We start from the raw sequence: 24,394 nt of genomic DNA, 5'->3' as shown, positions 1-24,394 counted from the left end.
CCCTTTTCCTTTTTAAATCCAGCTTGAACACCTGGAAGTTCTCAGTTCAGATAAAGTTGAAGCCTATTTTGGAGAATTTTTAGTATTACTTTGCTAGCGTGTGAGATGAGGGCAATTTTCCAGTAGTTTGAACATTTTTTGCATTGCCTTTCTTTGGGATTGGGATGAAAACTGATCTTTTCCAATCCTGTGGCTGAAGAGGAAAATTTAAAATTCACACTCAGTTAGAAATAACTTCATGCTCTTTCTGCTTCTGTTAGATATTTTTGCTGGGCCAAAATGGTACACAATGACGTAGCAATCAACTACTGCCATAAGATATTCTGATAAGTATGGAATGTTCTGTTCCTGCTTCTATGAGTCTCTGTTTAGAAATTTCCTGCATATAAGCCATAGCAACTCCTGTGCTCTGTAATTGCCCATAATCCATAGCAACAGGGTAACCAATCAACCAGTGCCAACTGTAATTATGTGTACTGACCCTATAAGAGTAAAGCTCACCCTGAACGTGGGCCCCCAGAACCTCAGAAGTTTAGCTTGTCTGAGACCACTGGCTTAATAAACCTAAGTTCTCCAACCCTCAAATTGTGGTGCTCGGTTTCTCGATGGTCTGACTTCTGAAACATTTCTGGAAGCCCCAGGGAGATTCCAGCCGCACTGGCCCCTTGAGACACTGCACCAGTGGCTTGGCTAGTTCGGAGCGGAGGAACTCCAAGACAAATGAGGAGAACCTTTATGGTTTTCTGGGTTCTCTTTCGGACTGGCATTCTGACTCTCCATGTGGCCGGGCCCTGACTGGACTCATTGGAGGGATGGACCAGTTCATCAGGCAAGACTTCTCAATAAGGTAAGGCCCCAGGGCCAGTCCCCAGTCATGTTATACCTCAATGGGTAGAAGAGGAGATTGATCATCTCCTTGAGCAACAGTTAGGGAAACCTGGGAACTATGGAGAAGGGAGGTATTGTGACGACCTCTGCTCTGAATGTGTGTGTGAGTGAACTCCCTGGTTTGTCCTCATTCCAGGGTGATTGTGTGGCTACACGGCCCTCATGGCTTTGGATTCTGAGTGGGTCCTAACCTGCAGTTCCGTGGTGACCTCATATGGCTCAGGGCAGTGTCTGTCTCTGAGGGACCCAGTCCCTCCCTGTGAGTCAGATTCTGGTCAGGGGCTTATACTGACCTGCCAAAGCTAAGAGGTATCTAAGTTCCACATGGAGACATGGCCAGGTGGGCACCTGAATGGTCTCCTCTTGGAGGGGGAACCCACACTTGTTTGTCTTCGTGCCACCAACACAAGGAAGGACACACAGGGAGTGGGACAACTGGTTACTGATTTGATTTAGAAGTTGTGTATGTCCAAATGGCTTTTTTGCCCTAGGACCCTCTATCAAAATTATTTTCTTAAAATTTTGAATGCTCATTTCCCCCTTCCATCAGCTGACTCTTTGAGCCAATTATTGAAAAATTGAGTTTTCCTCAAAACACTTGCCTCTTTTGCCAGGCAGTTCTGTACCTCCCTTTCTCTTGGTCCCTTGAGCCAGCCCGTGTGGAAGGGCACACTCTGACGTGCTCCAGCATACTTTTGGATTCTCATTATGAGGCTGCCTTCCTCTTTTACCTTTTCCTTATGATTCCCTGATTCCCCAAGGGTTTCAGGCCCTTCACCCAGGCAAGGAGTATGCATACTGCTCTCTCCACTTGCTCAGTTCCTTTAAGAGGGTCAATCACCCCAGACACCCTTCGGAGCCCCTCCTGAAATTATTCCTCCATGAATCCCATTACAAGGGATTGCCTCCTTTCAGTCCTGTCTCCCTGAGGCATTTATCGATCAGGGCCATCTTCAAGGAGACCTGTAACTGCGCTGTGTGGGAATACTGGGCTTTCCAGGAGTGGTGATATCAGTGCTACCTAGGCTTTAAGGCCCTAAGACAAGGCCCTTCCCATGTGCACCCCTCTCCTTCCTGGTCAGAGAGGTAGATTACATTTATCAATATGGGGGAAGCTACTCTAAGCCAACTGTTTTAAATTGTATGATGAAAAATTTTAAGAAAAATTTCTCTGGAGACTATGGGGTTAAGATGACCTTGGGAAAGCTCTGCACCCTGTGTGAGTCAGAATGGCCCACCTTCAGGGTGAGTTGGCCTGCAGAAGGTACTCTAGACATTCCTACGGTTAGAGCTGAATACTGAGCAGTGACAGGGACCCCTGGTCACCCAGACCAGTTTCCATACATACAGTCCTGGTTTCAAACCACCAATCAGCTAACTCCTTGGGTTCAGTTCTGTGCAAACTGGCAGGGACATTGTAGGGTCTTTGTGGCCCAGCTGGCTCCAAGAAAAGGCAAAGAAGTGCCAAAAAAAGGTTATCCACCAAGGGGACCCTGAAGAAGAGTCCCCTGTGCCTCTGCCCTACATTCCAACTGCTCCACTAGTCCTCCTTCAGCCTCCTCACCGTTTACCAGACAGCTGTCCACCATCTGTGTCTCCATGACCTCCAAATCCAGAGCACTCTTCGAGCCCACAGCAACTTTGCTCAGACAACCAGCTGGCTCAACAGCCCACAGCCCTGCTGATATCTTTACGAGAGATTTGAGGCCCTCCCCAGATCAATGAGGATGACTCTGTCCAGCTAGGATGCCCAGTCCTTTATTACCAACCCTTTACCACTACCAACCTCCTCAACTGGAAACACCACACTCCATCTTACTCAGAGAAACAGCAGGCAATGATTGATCTTTTTCAGTCTATTTTTCATGCCCACCAACCTACCCAGGACAACTGTTGCCATCTTTTGCTGACTCTCTTCAACACTGAGAAATTGCTGACTCTCTTCAACACTGAGAAATGCTGCTGAATCCTTTCAGAGGCTCAGAGATGGATCCAAGGGCAGGGACCAGCTGGTACAGTAGATCCTGCAGCCTGGGCCCTGGGGGCTACCCTGGACCTTCGGCACAACTGAGACTTCAGTGCAATGGATGGGAAGGACTCCGTTGACAAGTCCTGGCAAGGACTGCTACAGGGCCTGAGGGCAGGCGCCAGAAAACCGACCAATATGTCTAAGACAACAGAGCTGCACCAGAAGCCAGATGAATCACCCATGGTGTTCTATGAGAGACTGTGTGAAGCATTCTGGGTGTGTACCCCTTTTGACCCTGAAGTGCAAGAAAACCAACACATGGTCAATGCGGTGTTTGTGGCTCAGATGTCAATGCTGACATCTGACATAAGCTCCAGAAACTTGACAGCTTCACTGGAATGAATGCCACTCAGCTGCTGGAGGTTCCAAACAAGGTGTTTGTGAACCACTATGAGAAGCCCAAAGGATGGCTGACAAGCAAATGAAGTAGAAGCTGTCACTGTTGGCTGCTGCACTGGGGAACCCAGATCCAGGAAAACAGATCCAGGAAACAGACTGTTCCCCCTTGGAAAGGGGAAGACAAGAAGAGACCACTCTTACATCTTGACCAGTGCACTTATTGCAAAGAGACTGGACACTGGAAGAATGAATGTTCCCATTGCAGAAGGATGTGTGAATGGTCAAAGAAGTTCAATCAACTCAGTAAAGGAAGGTACCAGCCTAACCCAGTCGTCCAAGACTTTATCGACCTGGCAGGGAAGAATCAGACTAGGAAGGACCAGACTCCCTGACCCTGGTCTCCTGGCAGTCTATGGTGGTGATGAAAGTAGAGGGGCAATCAATGACTTTTATGGTGGACTCTGGAGGTGAATGCTCTGTGATAATCACACCTGTGCTCCCCTCACAGGTCAAACAGCAATTATCATCAGGGCCACAGGGGACAGGACTGCCCACTCATTCTGCAAGGCCCACTCATGCCAGCAAGGCCCCTAGTGACTCATGAATTCCTGTACTTACTGGAGTGCCCTATTCCCCTACAGGGCAGTGACTTACTGACAAAGTTTGGAGTGCAGATTACCTTTGCCCCCAGGAACCATGTGAGCCTCATCCTGTGGAGCCAATCAACTGTTATGATGGCTGTGACCATGCCCAGGGAAGATGAAATGTGCCTCTATTCTTCAGAGAGAGAACAGACAAATCCAACCAGTCTGCTAAAGTGTTTTCTGCTGTCTGAGCAGAAAAAGGGCCCCCAGTTTGGCCAAAAACCACACACTCATCATGGTGGACATGAAGCCAAGGGGCACTCCTTTCAGAGAGAGGCAATATCCAGTGTCACAGGAGGCATGCCTGGGAATTTGAGACCACACCCAATGCCTGCATGGCACCAACATTTTGATTGTCAGTCTCCCTTAAACACTCTGCTCCTACCAGTTAAGAAACCTGGAGGGAACTACTGTCTCCATAACTGGGATCTCCGCACCATCAACAACACAATGATCACTATCCATCCAGTGGTCCCAAACCCTTACACACTCCTGAGCCTATTACCCATCTATGCAAGCTGGTTCACCTGTCTCGATCTCAAGGACTTCTTCTTCTGTCTCCACTGTCATGGGCCAGCCAGACCTTCTTTGCCTTTGAGTGGGAAGACCCACACACAGACACAGCTGACTTGGACCCGACTGCTGCAAGGCTTCAAGAACTCACCTACCCTGTTTGGTGAAGTCCTGGCTGTGGGTCTTGCTGCCTTCCCCAGAGAAAATTTGAACTGCACCTTCCTCCAGTACATAGATGACCTGTTTTTAGCCAGTCAAACCAGAAAGGACTGCTGGAAAGCCACCAAAGCCCTGCTGGCTCTACTTTCCACCATAGGGTACAAGATGTCATGGAAAAAGGTTCCAATCTGCAGACAGGAGGTCATCTCTAGAGGCCACTGGGCACTTGGGCATGAGAGGAAACAAACCATCTGCTCAATACCTCGGCCAGTCACCAAGAAATGTTTGTGAGTTCCTTGGGGCTGCCGGATTTTGCTGGATCTGGATACTCAGTTTTTCTGAAATTGCCAAACCATTGTATGAAACCACAGCAAGGTCTGGTAAGGACTCCCTAGAGTGGGGGCCTAAACAAGAAAAAGCCTTCAGGGAGATAAAGGGACTTTTGACCACCGCTCCAGCATTAGAGCTGCTAGATGTGATGTGGGACTTTAACCTCTTCGTGCATAGAAAAATCACACTGCACTTGGGGTCCTCACACAGTTGGGCCATGGCAGTGCCTGGTCACATACCTTCCAAACAACTGGATCCTGTGACCACGGGATGGCCTCCATGTCTCCAGGCATTAGCTACCACTGTGGTCCTGGTTAGAGAAGAAGATAAGCTTACACTGAAACTGAAAGTGAAAGTGAAGTTGTGTCCACCTCTTTGCGACCCCATGGGCTGTAGCCCACCAGTCTCCTCCATCCAGGGGATTCTCCAGCCAGGAACACAGAAGTGGGTTGCCATTTCCTTCTCTAGGGGATCTTCCTGACCCAGGGATCGAACCTGGGTCTCCTGCATTGTAGGCAGACGCTTTACTGTCTGAGCCACAAGGGAATGCTTACACTAGTACAAAATATAAATATAAAATTTCCCCATGCTATTACTGTGCTGATAAACAGCCAAGGGCACAAGTGGCTCACCAACACCACGATGACTCATTATCAGGGACTACTCTGTGAAAACCCACGGGTCCACTTTGAGACTGTGCAAATGCTGAATCCCACTATCTTCTTACCTAAGGAGGCATGAAACCCTGATCTTAACTGCAAAGAGGTCATAGATGAAATCTACTTGAGCAGACCAAGCCTGATGGATATTCTCCTCCAAAACCCAGAACTGGGACTGTTCACTGATGGAAGCAGTTTCGTCAGGGCAGACAACACAAGGCAGGTTATGCAATAATGACAAAAGACAAATAGTAAAGTTTGAGGCCTTGTCACAAGGGTAGGCAGCACAACGGGCTGAGCTGTGGGCACTTATCCAGGCACTACGGCACACTGAAGGAAAGCGAGTCAATATCTACACTGACTCAAGGTACGACTTTGCTGCTTTACATGTTCATGGAGTCCTTTATAAAGAAAGGGGACTACTGACAGCAGGGGGAAAGGAGATCAAAAACAAAGAAGAAATCCTTCAGCTGTTAGAGGCAGTTTGAAAGCCTTCCCAAGTGGCAGTCATTCATTGCAAAGGCCATCAAAGAGGAACTGATCTAGTTAGCCAAGGGAATCGGTTGGCCGACCAGACAGCCAAGAAGGCAGCAACCCAACCAAGTCCCACAGTAGGCCCTGAGCCAATTTCTAAGGTACTCTTGGCACCAGAATTCCTCCATTCCTGAGATATACCAAGGAAGATGATCAATGGGCTTTAGATGAGGGTGGAACAAAAGAAAAAGAGGGCTGGTGGAGGCTTCCAGACCAAAGGGTCTTTGTCCCCAGCAATATAGCAGTCCAGCTGGTGAACAGCACCGTGAGACAACTCACTTAAAGAAAACTGTGCCGGAAAGTTTACTGAGCTGCTACTATTTCGTTCCTAAGCTCCCAACCCTGTGTCCCCAGATCAGTGCTAGGTATGTGACTTGTATGCAAAACAATACCAGCCAAGGACCAAGACCCAGCCCAGGGGTTCACACAGTTGGGACACTGCTCTTTGAAGATTTAGAAATTGAATTCATGGAAGTCAAGCCCTGCAAGTGTTCTAAATATTTAGTTGCGGTAGTCTGCACCTACTTGGGATGAGCTGAGGTCTATCCCAGGCATGTGAGGTGGCCAAGGCCCTACTAAGAGAGGTAATTCCGAGATATGGGCTACCTCTCTATATAGGGTATGACAACGGGCCGGCCTTTGTGTCTGAGATAATCCAGACTTTGTCCAAGACACTGAGAGTCAAATGGAAGCTCCACTTTGTGGCCTGCTTACAGGCCACAAAGCTCAGGGAAAGTTGAGCACATGAATCAGACCCTCAAGACTACGTTAGTTAAGCTCTGTCAGGAGACCCAGTTACCTTGGGTCGACATGCTACCTCAGCTTTGCTCTGAGCCCAGTGCACCCTGAGGTCCTCAGGCTATTCTCCCTTAGAGGTCATATACGGGAGACCACCCCCAGTCATAGGGAAGCTCAAGGGAGACTCCCAACAACTAGTTGATCTGAAGATGTCCTGACACCTCCAGGCCCTGGGAAGAGTCTTCCGCCATATCACTTGAGAAACCTTAGAAAGGATCCCCGTTCCTTTGGGCAATTGGGTTCATTCCTATAAGGCAGGAGCTGAGGTACTGGTTAAAGATTGGAAATAGGAACCACTTCAGCCAGTCTGGACAGGCCCTCAAACAGTTGTCCTGGTGACCCCTACTGCTGTTAAGTTACATGTATCACTCCGTGGATTCACCATACCTGGGTGAAGATAGCAGCACCTCTAGAAGTGTGAGAGAACTGGACTTCTGAGACTCATCTGAACCAGCCACTTTGGGTCTTCCTTCATAGACACCCAAATCCTGCCCAAGATCTTCAACCCTGCTCCAGTCACTCCATGGCTGGCTGGTCCACACATGGTGGAAATTTGAGGAATTTGACAAGGGACATCTGAAAGTCAGGGTTATGATGACACCGTGCCAAGTAAGGACTGGTTGTACCACTGGCCTTGATGCTTTCTGTGGGTCAAACATGAGGGATTGCTTTGGCTACAATCAATCCCAAAAGTAATGGGATTATTAAATGGAATCAAATGTTTTGTATAATAGCAGTTTATATCATGCTGAGCTATAGTGTATTAGAAAGTAAAATAGACCCCACATATACTCCATGCATTCACATGACTAGATCAGGTCAGGGGGTAACTTGGACCTTGCTTCACCATACTCACTTCCCCAGCCAAGGAAAGGCCCAATGAAACCTGTGTTCATAACAAGGCAACCTATTCTATTTGTCAACAAGAAGGCCAATACATTTGTTTTGACCACCAGCTCCCCCTCCTAATGAAGATTGGTTAGAGGTTTGGCACCAAGAAGGAGGGCTTCTGACTAACCAGACACGAATTACAAATTTAGAATTTCTGGTGTCAGTTCACTTTGATGTGTGTGCTGCTATTAACAGAAACCCCTCAGTTCAGTTCAGTCACTCAGTCGTGTCTGACTCTTTGGGACCCCATGAATCGCAGCATGCCAGGCCTCCCTGTCCATCACCAACTCCCGGAGTTCACTCAGACTCACATCCACCGAGTCAGTGATGCCATCCAGCCATCTCATCCTTTGTCGTCCCCTTCTCCTCCTGCCCCCAATCCCTCCCAGCATCAGAGTCTTTTCCAATGAGTCAACTCTTCGCATGAGGTGGCCAAAGTACTGGAGTTTCAGCTTTAGCAACATTCCTTCCAAAGAAATCCCAGGGCTGATCTCCTTCAGAACGGACTGGTTGGATCTCCTTATAGTCCAAGGGACTCTCAAGAGTCTTCTCCAACACCACAGTTGAAAAGCACCAATTCTTTGGTGCTCAGCTTTCTTTATAGTCCAACTCTCACATCCTTACATGACCACTGGAAAAACCATAGCTTTGACTAGACGGACCTTTGTTGGCAAAGTAATGTCTCTGCTTTTTAATATGCTGTCTAGGTTGGTCATAACTTTCCTCCCAAGGAGTAAGTGTCTTTTAATTTCATGGCTGCAGTCACCACCTGCAGTGATTTTGGAGCCCAGAAAAATAAAGTCTGACACTGTTTCCACTGTTTCCCCATCTATTTCCATGAAGTGATGGGACCAGATGCCATGATCTTAGTTTTCTGAATGTTGAGCTTTTTTTTTTCCTTGCTGCAATTTAAAAAAATTTTTTTTTATTTTTTAACTTTACAATATTGTATTGGTTTTGCCATATATCAGCATGAATCCACCACAGGTATACACATGTTCTCCATCCTGAACCCCCCTCCCACCTCCCTCCCCGTATCATTCCTCTGGGTCGTCTCAGTGCAGCAGCCCCAAGCATCCAGTTTTGTGCATTGAACCTGGACTGGCGACTCGTTTCATTTATGATATTATACATGTTTCAATGCCATTCTCCCAAATTATCCCACCCTCTCCCTCTCCCACAGAGTCCAAAAGACTGTTCTATAGCTTTAAGCCAACTTTTTCACTCTCCACTTTCACTTTCATCAAGAGGCTTTTTAGTTCCTCTTCACTTTCTGCCATAAGGGTGGTGTCATCTGCATATCTGAGGTTATTGAGATTTCTCCCGGCAATCTTGATTCTAGCTTGTGCTTCTTCCAGCCCAGCGTTTCTCATGATGTACTTTGCATATAAGTTAAATAAGTAGGGTGACAATATCCAGCCTTGATGTACTCCTTTTCCTATTTGGAATCAGTCTGTTGTTCCATGAATACTATAAAATGTGGGGCTTATCATGGGACAAGAGTACGTGTTTAATGACAAATATATGTGTGAATTAGCACCCACCCACTCCTCTTGCTATGGTGATTACTGGGCTTACTGCCCTCAATGGAGTTGTGTCACATGGACATCCTGGAAAGATAAAAGAAGATAACTCTCCTTCAAAAGGGAACTGTTGGCCCCAGTTGTGAACTAGGGCTGTATAATCCTGTCAGTTTCGCTATTTTCAACCCTGGGGACTCAAAATGAAAAAACATGGTTTCAAAATTGGTAATTATATCAATGGGAGAGGTGCTGACCCAGGAACTGTGTTGGATTTCCAGAGTATTTCTGTTTCATTCCTGGCATCTAGACACAAGCTCTTCCATTCTTTTTATAAAGAGATAGAAAGTGGTCCCCCTCCTGTTTCAGTCAGAACTAAAAACCTGTTCTTAGCTCTAGCAGAGACCATAGCCCAGACATTAATGGTTATTTCTTGCTATGTGTGTGGGGTAACTAAGATGGGAGACAAATGGCCCTGGGAAGCTAAAGAATCAGATCCCCAGAGACCCTTCAACAGCTCAGGGGAATTCAAGAAAACCAGGGTCAGAATTTGGCATTTGAAGACTTCCACAATTGGCAAGAACTGTCTGGTGCTCTGGGGCCCAATATTCAATGTTCCAGTAGGAAGCCTTATTGTCTTGGCCAAAGATATTATAATGCAACTACTCACATCTCTGATTGGTGGGGAAACACAAACTATACAGAGCCTAATCCTCACCCTCTAGCAAGCTTCCCCAATTTAAAGACCAGATGGGAGGACTTGTCCACTGAAGGCCATTGGCCTGCTCCAGGAGGATTATTATACTGGATTTGTGGGGCTAATGCATATTCATTTTTGCCAGCCAGCTGAACAGGAGGCATGCTTATTGGGGACTATCCATCTCTCCTTTTTCCTACTTCCCCTAGCCAAAGGTGAATCATTGGGAGTCCCAGTTTATAAAGACAGAGGCCTCATCAAAAAGTGCAGATCTCTACAGATTGGAAATTAGAAAGTTGATGAATGGCCTCCTGAATTCATAATCCAATACTATGGGCCAGCCAACTGGGCAGAAGATGGGTCCTGGGGCTACCAAACCCCAATTTACATGTTTAACAGAATTATTTGGCTCCAGGCAGTGGTTGAGATCTTTAGTAACTAAATGGTCAAATTGCACAACTTATTGGCAGAACAACAAACCAAGGTGCATATGTTATCTATTAGAAGCACCTGGCTCTAGATTACTTACTGGCTACAGTTGGGGGAGGGGGCATCTGTGGGAAGTTCAATCTTAGCAACTGTTGTCTACACATAGATGATAAACGCAAGGTCATAGAAGAAATAACCAGGAAAATGACTAAAATAGCTCATGTTCCAGTCCAGACTTGGAAGGGATGGAATCCTGGAGAGCTACTTGAGGGATGGTTTTCTTATCTAGGAGGATTCAAAACTCTAGTATGAATAGTCCTACTCTTCCTTGGGACCTGCCTCCTCTTTTCGTGCCTTTTGCCATTAATCAATCATGAGGACAGGTTCCAGCCTAGCAGAAGCTGCCGCAGATGGAGGGCACCACACACCTCCTAGCCCTTTAGAGGTTATCAGCCCCTGGGCCAAGAAAATAAAGAAGTTGATGCCTTATATGATTTAAGGGGCTTCCAGAGGGGAGACTGAAGAGGAAAATTTAAAACTTACACTCAGAAATAACTTCATGCAAGTTCTGCTTCTGTAAAATATGCTTGCTGCACCAAGATAGGAACAAGATGACCTAGCAATCGACTATTACCACAAGATGTTCCGATAAGTATGGAATGTTCTGTTCCTGCTTCTGTGAGTTTCTGTTTGGCAATTCCCTGCACATAACCCATAGCAACTCCTGTGCTGTGTAACTGCCCATATCACATAGCAACCAGGTAACCAATCAACCAGTGCCAAGTGTAATTGTGTGTACTGAACCTATAAGAGTAAAGTTCACCCTGAGTTCAGGCTCCCAGAACTTCAGAGTGCTAGGTCATCTGGGACCACTGGCTTAATAAACCCGAGTTCTCCAACCCTCCAAGTGTGGTGCTTGGTTTCTCAACAGTCGTATTTTTGCAACATGGCCACTGATGAGTTTTCCAAATTTGCTGGCGTATTGAGTGCAGCACTTTAACACTATCATCTTTTAGGATTGGAAATAGCTCAGCTGGAATTCCATCACCTCCACTAGCTTTGTTTATAGTGATGCTTCCTAAGGCCCACTTGACTTCATACTCCAGGATGTCTGGCTCTAGGTGAGTGATCACACTACCATGGTTATCTGCTGCTGCTGCTGCTAAGTTGCTTCAGTCGTGTCCGACTCTGTGCGACCCCATAGACGGCAGCCCACCAGGCTCCCCCATCCCTGGGATTCTCCAAGCAAGAACACTGGAGTGGGTTGCCATTTCCTTCTCCAATGCATAAAAGTGAAAAGTGAAAGTGAAGGCGCTCAGTCATGTTCGACTCTTAGTGACCGCATGGACTGCAGCCCACCAGGCTGCTCTGTCCATGGGATTTTCCAGGCAAGAGTACTGGAGTGGGGTGCCATTGCCTTCTCCGGCCATGGTTATCTGGGTCATGCATATTCAGAAGCAGAGACATTACTTTGCCAACAAAGGTCCGTCTATTCAAGGCTATGGTTTTTCCTGTGGTCATGTATGGATGTGAGAGTTGGACTGTGAAGAAGGCTGAGCGCCGAAGAATTGATGCTTTTGAACTGTGGTGTTGGACAAGACTCTTGAGAGTCCCGTGGACTGCAAGGAGATCCAACCAGTCCGTTCTGAAGGAGATCAGCCCTGGGATTTCTTTGGAAGGAATGATGCTAAAGCTGAAACTCCAGTACTTTGGCCACCCCATGTGAAGAGTTGACTCACTGGAAAAGACTCTGATGCTGGGAGGGATTGGGGGCAGGAGGAGAAGGGGACGACAGAGGATGAGATGGCTGGATGGCATCACTGACTCGATGGACTTGAGTCTGAGTGAACTCCAGGAGTTGGTGATGAACAGGGAGGCCTGGCGTGCTGCGATTCAGGAGTCGCAAAGAGTCGGACATAACTGAGCGACTGAACTGAACTGAACTGAAGATCTTTTTTGTATAATTTCTGTGTATTCTTGCCACCTCACTTAATATCTTCTCCTTCTGTTAGGTCCAGTTTCTGTCCTTTACTGTGCCCATCTTTACATGACAAGTTCCCTTGTTATCTCTAATTTTCTTGAAGAGATCTCTAGTCTTCCCCATTCTATTGTTTCCCTCTATTTCTTTGCATTGATCACTGAGGAAAGCTTTCTTATCTCTCCTTGCTATTCTTTGGAACTCTTCATTTAGATGGCTATATCTTTCCTTTTCTCCTTTGCCTTTCACTTCTCTTCTTTTTGCAGCTATTTGTAAGGCCTCCTCAGATAACCACTTTGCCTTTTTGCATTTCTCCTTGGGATTGATTATGAGCACCTCCTCCTCTACAATGTTATGAACCTCCATCCATAGTTCTTCATTAGTATTTGTCATAATAATTATTATTCTTTATAGGACTCAGTTTATTTGATTTGTATATTAATTTTTTATTGCTTCTATCACAAATTAGTATAAAGTTTGAACAGGGAAAGTAATCAGGAAGCCCAGTTGTGGAGAGCTCAGCTATTTTTATTCTTGGTTTTCTGTTGCCTTCCTTCTACAAGTGTATTAGAGAACCATTGGAGACAGAAAACTATAAAGTGTTGCTTTTTAGAAATGACTATGAAAGCTTTTATCACTGCTATATGGTTAAGAGCCTAAGCTCTATGCTTTTTGAAATTTTAGGGACAGTGAGCCTATAATTTCAAGATACCTTAAATAGCAAAATTTGAACCACATCTTCCAAGTGCCATTCTTCATAAATCTATTTAGAATCAAGCTTAAAAATCACCACCAGCAAATCATTTTCATAGCTTATATGGCAACTGAACATTCTTCTATTTAATTTTTCAGCAACGTTTTATTATAAGGTATAGGTTGCAAAAAGTAATAAGTTATTTGTATTGTAAACTGAAAAGAATAAGAATTATAGAGTAGATCTGCAGTAATCTCTTCTGAGGATGGCAAGAAAAATAGACATTTCAACTGCACCTTTAGATTCGCAGTCAGGTTGATGGAAACAAATAGCCCCAGGTCATTCACCTTAAAACCTAAATAAAGAAACAATCAGCCAACCAGAGGTGTAGAATTGGTATAGAATTTAAAGGCTCAAGAGACAGTTTTCTATGACAGTTAACCTGGGGTATCCTCTAATGCACATTAATGAAGTCTCCTTTATGTACAGTTGGGAAGATCCCCTGGAGGAGGAAATGGCAACCCACTCCAGTATTTTTGCCTAGAGAATCCCATGGACAGAGGAGCCTGGTGGGCTACAGTCCATGGGGTTGCAAAATGTTGGACACGACTGAGTGACTAGTCTGAGTGACTAGTGGCTTAAAACACAAAACTATTATTTTATCTTTCTGGATATCAGAAGTCAGCAGGGGTCTCACTGGGTTAAATCAAGTCAATTAAAAAAATATTTGCAACCTAGAAATTGAGAATTATGTTTTATTTGGTGGACATTTTTAGGATTTCAAGCCTGAGAGACAGCATCTCAAGTAACCCTGAGAGAACTGCTCTGAGTAGGCAGAGGGAGGAGTCAGGTCATATGTAAGTTTGCAACAAGGGGCAGGTAGTCTGAACATCAAAAGACAATTACTAATTAAGGAAAAACAGATATCTCAAGGAATTTAGCACTTTTCTATGTGTGAAAAAGGTACAAAAGTCTGGGCTTACTGAAGTCATTCCTTTCATATTCATCTCAGCTCTCTGGGGCTTTTTCACACCCCCCCTGTCCCCACCACCCCAGCTCCTCAGGGATCACCATGGGGAATGACTGATGGCTGCAAGATAACAGGCACTGTTCTTCCTGGGCCCCTTCTGAGCTCAGAAATTCACATTTGGGGGCTGGAACCACTGATGGCTGTGACATCCTTGTTTATTGATATGGCAGGAAATTCTCCATTTCTCAGTGCTGTCGGGGCTGTGTGCCTTCCTGGAGGTTCCAGAGGAACAAACATTTTCTTTCACCTTGTACCTTTTAGTGGCTGCCTGCATTCTTTGGCTCATGGTCACACTTGTCCATCTTCAGAGCCAGCAATGGAGGGACAATTCCTTCTCACATTGATCTCTCTGACCTCCTCCTCTTCTTCCTTCTTGTAAGGACCCTTGTAATTACCTTGGTTCCAACCAGATATTCCAGAATAATCTCCCTATTTGAAGGTCAGCTAATTAATATCCTTAATTCATCTGTTACTTTCATTTCCCTTTGCTAAATAACCTAACACATTCAGAGGTTCTGGAATTGAGGCCCTATGCATCTACCACAATTTGGAAATCCACATGTAGGCAGTCCTCCCTGTCCTCTCTCTTCTTACCAGCCAGAGGTTTCAATTCAATTCAGTCACGCAGTTGTGTCTGACTCTTTCCCACTCCCTGGACTGCAGCATGCCAGGCTTCCCTATGCATCCCCAACTCCCGGAGCTTGCTCAAACTCCGGTATGAAAAGGTCAGAGATATAATTGCTCACAAAGACCCCTCAAATGTAGCTCTCAAATCCTCAATAGATATAGGGGAAATTTTACACTGTGATACATCTTAAGAGCCTCGTTTAGTCAACTCTTTTTTTCCCTAAAGTTTCTGTTGCATAGGGAAATATCTGCTATGAGAGTGACTTTGACAGCTTTTGTTTCCCATGTGATATCTATGACAAACTTGTTAGTGACTTCTCTGCCTGTGTGGACCTCAAGTTTAGTGGCATGTTCTAACCGCACTTGGTTTGTAGTTGCTGGTCACTACCACTGCATCTCTCAGAAATGTCTCTACTTTTGGCATCCCAGCACAGGCCATATGTCAATGCTCTATAATGGCTGTGCAGTCCTAGGTATCATCTGAACAGGAGAAGCAGGGCAATGGTCCTGGACCAGGTCAAGTCCTTCCTTCCCCGACTTCTTCCCCTGGAAAGAAGGAAATATCCCAATTTCTTTCTTTCTTTCTTTCTTTTTTTTAAATTTTATTTTATTTTTAAACTTTACAGTATTGTATTGGTTCTGCCATATATCGAAATGAATCCGCCACAGGCCAAATTCTTATATTCAATGAATCCTGGAAGGTGAGGTCCAGCATATAGCTTTTCTTTTTAATGGAAGAATTTTAAGGCTTGGTAATCTACTGATATCACATAGGGCTTACCTCAATTGTTTACTTTCCTATTGTCATTGCTGTATATTTGGGATTTGGGAAAATGGTGTTTCTTCTGGAAAATGCATTCACCATCCTGAGAGGGAGGTTGCCTGAGCTTCAGTGAGACAATGGATGAGAGAATGTGAAGTGTCGTGTTCTCCACTTGTGTGATGCTCTGTTCTTTTGTCTCACCTGCCCCAGAGCCCATGATCCTTCCTGAGATCCTGGTCAAGTCATCATCCATCATTCCAGGCTGGTGCAATGTCACCCTGGAGTGCAAGTCCCCAGGAAACAGAGAAGACCTGAAGGTAACCTGGGAGAACAAGGGCCTTCCCAGGGAGCTGGCATGGAGTGAGACACCAGAACTAGCCCCCAACACCTGGCAACTGACTATGAACTTGTCTCTGAGTCAGCCCAATGCCATCCTCACCTGTGTGGTCAGCAACTATGTGGACAAGAAAACTGCCTCTGTAGACTTTGCGCAAGTCTGTTCCCATGGTGAGTGCAAGCTGCCAGAGGGGAGGGACACTCCTGTAGTTCAAGTGTACTGGGGTGAGAACTCTGGGCTTTTCTTCCCACTCTATTATTAGCACCACCTTCCACCTGGGCCACCCCATATAGGAGCCTGTGAAGCACAACCAATTTGCTTCTAATTTTAAATTTTTCTCACATCCATGCTCTCCTCTCCACCTCTTGCCATTGTTGGTCCAGACAGTAGCCTTCCAGTACCTCTCCCCACATCATTCATCATTCATTGTGTGTTTAGTGTGGTCTTTAGAAAAAGTGAATTTGATTGTATCAAATGTGTCATCTGAGGGATTTGACCTCCAGTGTCTCCCTGTAGGATTCAGGGCTCAAATGCTTCTCTGCCCATGTCACTCTCCTCATGTATTTCACACGGGATTGCTTAACTAGAGCCCCTGAATGAGTCTTGTTATTACAAGCTTCCGACCCTCTGGAAATGCCGTTTCCTCTGCCATTAGTTCTCCAAAGTCAGGAACCCTTCACTTTCTTATTTACTCCTGTTGAAGGATGTCTCTCAGTTAAGGCCAGCTTCATGGGGGAGTGATCAATACGGTTACACAGGGTCCTGTGCTTGGTTATGGTTCTGCTCTTAATAAAGTTTGAAGAAAAGGAACCTCCATCTCATTTGGTACAGGACCTTGCAGGTGTTATAACCTTCCAGCATAGACATTATCTTTTTTAAGGAGGGGTCCAAGGCCACCCCACACTGAGTTAACAATGCTGTTTGTGGACTTGTCTCCTGTGCAGATTAGAACACCTTGAGGGCAGAGGCCATGTCTTGTTTTCTTTGAATTCATGTCCCAAGCAAAGATTCTGGCAATGTTTGCTCACATTTATTGTTTCATTGAATCATGAATAAATGTGTGTATTTGCTCTTCTAACCCATCCTCCACAAGGGAGAACTGACCTGCTGGAGGAATCTGATATGTCAGCATCACTCAAACCCCTATCACCCTCCCCTCAGCCTCATCATGGACTCTCAGATAAAATAAATATTCAGCAAGACCCTTGCGAAGGAGATTCTTTCTCCCTCTTATCCTCTTCACCTGGTTGCTTCCTGCTCTGTCCCTCTCCAGCTTGCAGTGTGGGGTGATGGCAACCCCCAGGGCTGATGATCTGACAATAACATTCCCTGAACGTGGTGCTCCTCCTTTCAGAAATTCTGTGCCCACCTTGAATATCTGGGGAACTCCTACTCCTCCCTCAAGACTCAGTTTATGCATCAGCTCCTGTGGAAGGCCCACCCTGAAGGCATGTGTACAGGTGGTATTTTCTCAGTTCAGTTATGAATGAACCTACTGCACTCTTACCTCTTCAACTTCTGAACCAGGACTTTAGACTATCTCCCTATGGCAATGGTTATTTAAAATTCTGTCTTCCCTTAACTATTCTCCATTCTCTCTGTGTGAGGGAAGCAGGTTCACACAGACAGACGATTGCTGACTCCCTTGGAGGCATCCTGTGGACCATCGTGGTTGTGCTATTCTTCCTGGGAACTTGACTGTGCTTTTGGAAAATGTATAAGAGGGAAAGGAACATGGATACCAGAAGAGGCAAGTTGCACTTCTTTTTCCTCCTCAGATAACTCCTCTCTTCCACTGAAACCCTTTCTTCCTCACTTTGCTGCTCAGAGATTTCCCCCTGAAAAAGGGCTGGTGGGTGTGCTAATGGCTTTAGGGTCATAACCATGGAACTGCTTACAGGTTTTTGAGACTGAGATTCAATCTCCACTCTGTGTATGTGTGTGACTCAGGAGAAGCATTGCAGGAGGACCAGAGGAAACATGATGATGGCAAAGGGATAGAGCAGGGTTAAGAAGAGTATCAAGAAGGCGTGTACCAGGTGAGAGGCGGGAGCTATGATCATCGAGGGCTGTACCAGGTTCCTCTGCAGCTGCACTTGTGCTTATCAGACCTAATAACTGCTACTTCTTGTCCCACTGCCTCTTTCTGAACAATCAACAGTATAAACTAGGAAATTTTACATCTGAGGCTTGTGTAGTACTGGGAACTTGGGGGGCATCCATAAACAGTGCGTATCAGCAGCATTGGTTCCATGTGGGTTCCTTTGTTGTTTATTGTTTAGTCACTAAGTTGTGTCCTACTCTTTGTGACCCCATGTTCTGTAGCATGCCAGGCTTCCCTATCCTTCACTATCTCATGGAGATTGTTCAGACTCATGTCCATTGAATTAGCAATGTCATACAACCTCTTTTGCCCCCTTATCTTGCCCTCAATCTTTCCTAGCATCAAGGTCTTTCCAATGAGTCAGCTGTTTGCATTAGGTGGCCATATTATTGGAGCTTCAACTTCAGCATCAGTCCTTTCAATGAATACTCAAGAGTGATTTCTTTTTGGATTGACTGGTTTGATCTTGCAGTCCAAGGGACTCTCAAGAGTCTTCTCTAGCACCATCGTTTGAAAGCATTCATTCTTTGGTTCTTCCTCAGCCTTCTTTATGGTCCAACTCTCACATCCATACATAACTACTGGAAAAATCATATCTTGACTATACAGTTCTTTCTGTTAAAGTGATGTCTCTGCTTTTAATATGCTGTCTAGTTTGGTCATAGCTTTTCTTCCAAGAAGCAGGCATCTTTTAATTTCATGGCTGCAGTCATCATCTGCACTGATTTTAGAGCCTAAGAAAATAAAATCTGTCACTGTTTCCACTTTTTCCCAGTTTGTTTGCCATGAAGTGATGGGACTGGATGGCATGATCATAGTTTTTTCTATGTTGAATTTTAATCCAGCTTTTTCACTCTCATTAGGAGACTCTTTAGTTCCTCTTGACTTTCTGCCATTAGAGTGGTATCATCTACATATTTGAGGTTGCTGATATTTCTCCCAGCAATGTTGATTCCAGCTTGTGATTCATCCAGCCCAGCTTTTCCCATAATGTGCTCTGCATACAATTTAAATAAGAAGGTGACAATATACAACCTTGATGTACTCCTTTCCCAATTTGGAACCAGTCTGTTTTTCCATGTCTGGTTGTAACTGTTGCTTCTTAATGTGCACATAGGTTTCTCAGGAGACAGGTAGGGTGATCTGGTATTCCCATCTCTTTAAGAATTTACCACAGTTTGTTGTGATCCAGACAAAGTCTTTAGTGTAGTCAGTGAAGCAAAGTAGATGTTTTTCTGGAATTCCCTTGCTTTTTCTATAGTACAAGGCATGTAGGTGATTTGATCTCTGGTTCCTCTGTGTTTTCTAAATCTAGTTTATACATCTGGAAGTTCTTGGTCATGTACTGTTGACTCCTAACTTGAAGGATTTTGAATATTACCTTGCTAGCATGTGAAATGAGAGCAATTTGTATTGTAATTTGAACATTCTTTGCTATTGCCTTTCTTTGGGATTGGAATGAAAACTGACCTTTCATATGGCCACTGCTGAGTTTTCCAAATTTGGATCTGCTTTATACTTCATCTGGTTTTAGAATCCATTGTCTTTTATTCCCAGGGTATCAGTGAGCAATGTCTGAAAGTAGAGTTGCCTCTCAGCACTGTCTACTCTGAGATCCAGAACACAGACCAGAGCATGAAGAAAATTGAGAAAACAGGATACTCTTGGGACACCTACACTCTGATGCTGACATCCTTTAGACACCTGCTTCTCCAATTCAGTTTCAGCCCCAGCTGCCCCTGGTCTTTTACTTTGACCCATGTGATGCCAGCTCAGCAAGAGATTGAGCTGGAGTTTCAGAGCCAATATTGGGTCAAGTTTTGTCCTGGTCACTTGTTGGGTTCCTAAATGGACCGGAACCTGGTGGTATGAAGTCAACAATAAGAAAGTGAAAGAGAGAGAGAGAGAGAGAGAGAGAGAGAAAGAAGGAAGGAAGGAAAGACACAGGGACCCAAGCTCTGATGGACCAAAGGTATTTTATTAGAAGAAATGCAGGTTTACATATCTTTAGTAAGATGATTACTCAGCTGTTACACAGGATGAAATTTTATCAGTAGCTAGAATATGGATAGTTTAATACATACGAGGTCGCTGACACTGAAAAGAGTCACTGAAGGAAGTTACTGAAAGGAATCCAAGCAGATACCTTTTCTCATGATCTCAGTCCTGAGAGCTGCATGCAGCTCTACTCATTCTCAGAATAAGAACTGATAAGGAACAGAGAATTTATGAGAAACAGCACGTAGGAATCCTCCTGTTAAACATTCCCTGACAATTCCCCTTATTTATTTATAATAATTGTAAAAAGTGTTTAGTTTTAACAATTTTTGCATGAAGGCAATGGTAAATGACAAATATAATTGTCAAGACAATCACAAAAATTACAGTTCCAGACCCGATGCTGTGAGTAATGTTTTGAAACCATGCGCTTGGGTCTAGCCCAGATAATTGATCAGCTTAGTTGTTCAGCTAAAGTTTTCAAAATAGTGGAAGAGGGCAGATTTTTAGAAAAGGTTTCAAAGATTTTTTTTGTGTGTGTAATAATTGTACATTCAGAGAGGCATTATCATATATGTTTTATAAATGAAACTTAGTTTGTTCCCAGCTGTAGGCACTATTATTGAATTGAACAGGAGTAACACAAAACTGGGTAGAATTCCAATCATATTTTAGCATCACCTGTTTTTGTACATCTATTAATTGATCACCAACCCATCTGATGGTTGTTTTTAGTTCCTGTATTTCATTCTGAATATCTTCTTCTATCTGATCTTGAGTGGCCCACATAGTATGAGCATCTTTAGTCCAATTTTGGATAAAATTATGTGTTTGAATTGAGGTTTGTAATGCAATGCCAGTGATGGCAGCAGTGGTGCAAATAGCTATTAATCCCCAAATGCCAAAAACCAGCCATCCAATGAATCATTTAGATCACTGGAGCAATTTAGTAAGTAACCGAGAAGCAAGTCCAGCCATGAGACCTTCTTCCCAGGGCCGCTGGAGATTTATTGGTAACCACAGACTACGTTAAGATTGAAGAATCAAAAGGGATTCATTTCTTAAGGAAACAGAAGAGTTGAAACAAGTATATAATTTGCAATTTACACAAGTTATAGAACATAAAGTCTTACTGAATTGTAAACTTCCTATGCTAGAACAAAAGGAAGGGGAACACAAGCTTGCATGAAATATAATTGATTATAACAAAAGAAATAGTTTCTATGACTACGATTGGTCCCTATGAAATGTCCAGTCCAAGTCCCAAGTTCTTCAGTGCTTGCAGCAAGTTTCCAGATGTCCCATTGTTTAGGCCCAATCCGTTTATCGATGGCGATTCAAGAAGTGGGGGTGGGGCGGCATTCCACCGTCAAGCCTTCCAAGAAGTCCTTTGTCATGGTAATGCTCCACTGTAGTGTTAGTAACCTTCTATGCTACTTGATTAGCACAGTCACACATAGTGCTGTTAATATCATTTGAGCAGTTAGATACCCACATACCATGGGGTCCCCAATCAACAATGGTGTAATTGGCCATAAATATTAATTTCCCTGATTTATCTTGACATTTATCTCAATAAACCGGAGTATATTTAAAGTCTTTATAAGTAAACTCCTTACATTTTAACTTTTGTCATTTTCCTAGAGTTTTGGGAGTATTGACATGGTTTCTATAAAAGGACAGGGCAGTGAACAGTCCAAGCAATGTGTGGAAGTTCCTTTTTTGGAGGCAGGATGAAAGTCCATGTTTGTCAATTAACATTAATACATAATTTTATTGAGCCCATGTATAAAGGAAGGATTTCATAGCCTAGAGAAATGTTAATTAGTCTTCCTTCTTCCTCAGGATGAGAGGGTCCCTCCAAGCTCCAAGGAGGGGGCATATGTGTTGAGTCATTAGTGGATATGATTAGTCCTATATCTGTCCATTCTATAACCTGCAATAAAGCGGGGGGTATGGTGGGGTGGGGTTAGGTACATAAGCCCAATAAGTGTGTTCAATCAAGTCAGCCTGAGCGGGGGAAGCGAAAGCAAGCAAAGCAAGCATAGTGAAAAAAATATTTTCAGGATTCTGAGGCATTCCCTGTTGAGAAATCAGAGTTTCAGCTTGATTAGTAAGGGTTTTTATCTGTCACCAAGTAGGGAGATCATGAGGTCGATGACATCGAGTGCAGTGTTTTTGGAAATTTTTAAAGCTGCCATGGCTTGTACTGGAATTTCTTCCTCCTGGGGTTTTTGTTGTTTCATCTCTAGTTTGAATGTTGGGGGCCCCCTTAGGTCGAATCTTCCGAAGAGGAAGCCATGTGAGTTCGTTGGATCCATCTGGAGAAATAGAAGCATACCCCTTTCCCTGTAAGATTAATTTCCTAGATTTCCATTGATTAGTTAACCCGTCTTGATGCCAAATGGGCAAAGGAAGGGAAGTATCCTTCAATGTCTCGAAATGTTTTTCTGCTTTTGTCAAATTATCTCCTTGCAAATTTAAAAAATTTAAAACAAATAAAGCTATACTAACAATAGTTACAGAAAGAAAGGAAAGAGATAATGATGAAAACATTACTAGGAAATATTTCAGTCCAAAAAAACATCATCTAGAGGTCAGTTTGGGGACTAGTAGATAATGTCCCCCAAAAGGACACTGAGAAGCTCTTATTTTAAATTGACCTTAACTCTTGACTACCTAAGCCTTTCCTCCTGAATGTTGTTTCCATGAATTTACTTCCGTGTCAAATGTATGAGCCACCATCTTGCTCAGCCAATGCTATTGTTTCTCTTTTTCACATATGTAAATCAAACAGGCCCAATTTTGGCTGTAAGTTAACTTCTTGGTCTTCGGGTATCTTGGAACTGACAACACTGATGTTGTTAGAGGTAGGTTTTTCTGGTTGATACAGTTTATGTCTCATGTTTAACAGATGGGACAGTCACTGACCTAAAACAAGACTTTGTAGACATAAGCACCCATTAAAAATTTTTTTTTTTCATTAGGCCCAGGTGTCGGTGGCAGAGTCTGTCTAACATAGAGTTCATCAGCTCCAACCAAGGTACGTGTCAGTAAGCAAGCCTGCCCTAACTCCCATGAGGCACCACAGTCTTGCTGCCATCACTGACTAACCATGAAAATTTGGCTGTGGTTTTGAAATAATGGGTTGACTTCTTCCTCATTCAGTATATACATTTTTCCTGATATAAAAAGAAATGGGATCTGACTGTGTTTTAAGTGGTTTGTGTTATTTGGGGCAAAGGATTAGGAACAAACACTCAAATATTTTTTCTTAAGTGAAATTACTGAAAAGCTGATGCAGAACAACTTGACAAATGGAACGCTGTTCAAGTCCAAATGTCTGACCTTGTCCCTGGAAAAAAAAACACACCTGGCAGCTATTGAATCTCTCTGTTCAGTGTGTCAAGGAAGATAATTATACTTTCAAGACAGACCTGAAAAGAAGATGAATATTTTGCACTTTTGATACTCTTAGGAACAAATAACTTATTTGGCAAATGGTGTTTTTTTTAATGTTGTTTTTGTTTTGTATTGTGAAATAGGCACTGAAGCTGATGTTATTTTGTTTTAAGAATCTGACAGACTGGAAACAGAAATAAAGCTATATTAACAATAGTTATAGGCTTAAAGAATAAATTGCATTGGAATCTAGTAAAGTCTGCTCTGGATAAGGAAGATAAAAGTGTTTCTGTGTATTCACTCTTATTTAATTTTTTATTTGTAGTTTCAGTGTGTAATGTGTTTAATTATGTCTTGTGTTTGTGGATTATAAGGAATGTCTATAATCTGTTTAATAGAGAATTAATGCAAAAATTGTTTGAACTGCTTAGAAATATCAGATCAGATCAGGTCAGATCAGTTGCTCAGTCGTGTCCGACTCTGTGCGACCCCATGAATCGCAGCACGCCAGGCCTCCCTGTCCATCACCAACTCCCGGAGTTCACTCAGACTCACGTCCATCGAGTCAGTGATGCCATCCAGCCATCTCATCCTCTGTAATCCCCGTCTCCTCCTGCCCCCAATCCCTCCCAGCATCAGAGTCTTTTCCAATGAGTCAATTCTTCACATGAGGTGGTCAAAGTACTGGAGTTTCAGCTTTAGCACCATTCCTTCCAAAGAAATCCCACAGCTAATCTCCTTCAGAATGGACTGGTTGGATCTCCTTGCAGTCCAAGAGACTCTCAAGAGTCTTCTCCAACACCACAGTTCAAAAGCATCAATTCTTCAGTGCTCAGCCTTCTTCACAGTCCAACTCTCACATCCATACATGACCACAGGAAAAACCATAGCCTTGACTAGACGGACCTTTGTTGGCCAAGTAATGGCTCTGCTTTTGAATATGCTATCTAGGCTGGTCATAACTTTCCTTCCAAGGAGTAAGCGTCTTTTAATTTCATGGCTGCAGTCACCATCTGCAGTGATTTTGGAGC

The 24,394-nt window shown here is 44.0% G+C and overlaps 1 long non-coding RNA gene and 1 other non-coding gene across 2 annotated transcripts; both read left to right on the top strand.

The window, feature by feature from the left end:
* The first annotated feature begins 431 nt into the window (after positions 1-431).
* Positions 432-17,607, top strand: LOC102393885. The gene is made up of 3 exons (XR_006551588.2): positions 432-847; positions 15,733-16,029; positions 17,475-17,607. It is a non-coding gene; the product is annotated as an uncharacterized LOC102393885 (transcript).
* A 4,324-nt stretch (positions 17,608-21,931) lies between these two features.
* LOC123465873 lies at positions 21,932-23,577 on the top strand. The gene is made up of 2 exons (XR_006641163.1): positions 21,932-23,004; positions 23,241-23,577. It is a non-coding gene; the product is annotated as an uncharacterized LOC123465873 (long non-coding RNA).
* The last annotated feature ends 817 nt before the right edge of the window (positions 23,578-24,394 follow it).

This window comes from Bubalus bubalis, chromosome 6, assembly GCF_019923935.1.
Source record: "Bubalus bubalis isolate 160015118507 breed Murrah chromosome 6, NDDB_SH_1, whole genome shotgun sequence".
In the NCBI taxonomy this organism is placed as follows: Eukaryota; Metazoa; Chordata; class Mammalia; order Artiodactyla; family Bovidae; genus Bubalus; species Bubalus bubalis.
This window is presented reverse-complemented; position numbering and strand designations above follow the sequence as displayed.